Here is a 2,500-nt window from a genome sequence, read left to right on the forward strand (position 1 = left end):
GGAATGCATGTGCACTCAAAAAATGTGATATTTTTCACGGAGAGACCCCGTGAAACGCTAGAAGTGGGCGGGGATGTCTCTCTTGTGGCTCACGGGGCTGTTAGGGTGGCACAGAAATCCCTCGGAATGGGAAAACGGGTCATTTTCGTGTCGCCACATTGCATACGAACCGCATGAAACTTCCAGAGGCATTTGCAGCAGGAATGCATGTGCACTCAAAAAAGTGAATATTTCTCACGGATAGACCCCGTGATACGCTAGAAATTGGCGGGGATGTCTCTCTTGTGGCTCACGGGGCTGTTAGGGTGGCACAGAAATCCCTCGGAATGGGAAAACGGGTCATTTTCGTGTCGCCACATTGCATGCGAACCGCATGCAACTTCCAGAGGCATTTGCAGCAGAAATGCATGTGCAGTCAAAAAAAAATTGATATTTTTCACGGATAGACCCCGTGAAACGCTAGAAATTGGCGGGGATGTGTCTCTTGTGGCTCACGGGGCTGTTCGGGTCGCACAGAAATCCCTGGGAATGGGAAAACGGGTCATTTTCGTGTTGCCACATTGCGTACGAACCGCATGAAACTTCCAGAGGCATTTGCAGCAGGAATGCATGTGCACTCAAAAACTTCTATATGTTTCACGGATAGACCCCGTGAAACGCTAGAAATTGGCGGGGATGTGTCTCTTGTGGCTCACGGGGCTGTTAGGGTGGCACAGAACTCCCTCGGAATGGGAAAAGGGGTCATTTTCGTGTTGCCACATTGCATAGGAACGCCATGAAACTTCCAGAGGCATTTGCAGCAGAAAGGCACGTGCACTCAAAAATTTTAATATTTTTCACGCATAGACCCCGTCAAACGCTAGAAGTTGGCGGGGATGTCTCTCTTGTGGCTCACGGGGCTGTTAGGGTCGCACAGAAATGCCTCGGAATGGGAAAACGGGTCATTTTTGTGTGGCCACATTGCATAGGAACGGCATGAAACTTCCAGAGGCATTTGCAGCAGGAATGCATGTGCACTCAAAAACGTCTATATTTTTCACGGATAGACCCCGTGAAACGCTATAAATTGGCGGGGATGTCTCTCTTGTGGCTCACGGGCGCTGTTAGTTAGGGTCGCACAGAAATCCCTCGGAATGGGAAAAGGGGTCATTTTCGTGTTGCCACATTGCGTACGAACGGCATGAAACTTCCAGAGGCATCTGCAGCAGAAATGCATGTGCACTCAAAAACGTCTATATTTTTCACGGATAGACCCCGTGAAACGCTAGAAATTGGCGGGGATGTGTCTCTTGTGGCTCACGGGGCTGTTAGGGTCGCACAGAAATCCCTCGGAATGGGAAAACGGGTCATTTTCGTGTTGCCACAATTGGCATACGAACGGCATGAAACTTCCAGAGGCATTTGCAGCAGAAATGCATGTGCACTCAAAAACGTGAATATTTTTTCACGGATAGACCCCGTCAAACGCTCGAATTTGGCGGGGATGTTTCTCTTGTGGGTCACGGGGCTGTTCGGCTCGCACAGAACTCCCTTGGTCCACCTGATTCGTGCATACAGGCAGCAACTAAAACTCTGTAAACCTGCTGTGAGGACATCTAAACAGTGGACCAGTGAGGCTGTGGAAGATTTGCGGGCGTGCTTAGACTGTACTGACTGGGATATGTTCACGACTGCTACCAATAGTCTGGATGAACTCACAGAGGCTGTGTACATCAGCTTCTGTGAGGACTGCTGTATCCCAACACGTACCAGGGTGAACTTTAACAACAACAAGCCCTGGTTCTCAGCAAAGCTCAAAAGGTTGAGGTTGGAGAAGGAGGAAGCGTTTAGGAGTGGGGATAGAGACAGATTCAAGGAGTCGAAGAACAGGTTTAGCAAAGCGGTGAGAGAGGCTAAACGACTGTACTCAGAGACACTAAAACACCAGTTCTCTACTAACGACGCTGCTTCTGTCTGCCAAAGGGCTCAGGCACATCACCAACTACAAACCCAGAGCGCCCCACACCACTAACGACTCCCGCCTAGCCAACGACCTGAACGAGTTCTACCGTAGATTTGAAAGACAATTGGACTGTCCTGAACCACCCCTTCCCACCCAAGAGGCCCCATCCCCCACCCATACTACAGAAACGACTCTCTCCTTTCAGGAGGGAGAAGTTAATGGGCTTTTCAAGAGGCAGAATCCACGCAAAGCAGCCGGGCCGGACTCTGTCTCTCCAGCCACCCTCAGGCACTGCGCTGGCCAGCTGTCTCCGGTGTTCACCAACATCTTTAACACCTCCCTGGAGACATGCCATGTACCAGCCTGTCTCAAGTCCTCCACCATCATCGCTGTGCCCAAAAAGCTAAGGCCAACAGGACTAAATGATTACAGACCGGTCGCCCTTACATCTGTGGTAATGAAGTCTTTTGAGCGCCTGCTCCTGGCACACCTCAAAGCCATCACAGACCCTCTCCTGGACCCCCTTCAGTTTGCCTACAGAGCCAACAGGTCTGTGGA

This window comes from Petromyzon marinus, unplaced genomic scaffold (assembly GCF_048934315.1).
Source record: "Petromyzon marinus isolate PM22_M1 ecotype Great Lakes invasive population unplaced genomic scaffold, UKy_Petmar_22M1.pri1.0 PM_G_Scaffold_93, whole genome shotgun sequence".
Lineage (NCBI taxonomy): Eukaryota > Metazoa > Chordata > Hyperoartia > Petromyzontiformes > Petromyzontidae > Petromyzon > Petromyzon marinus.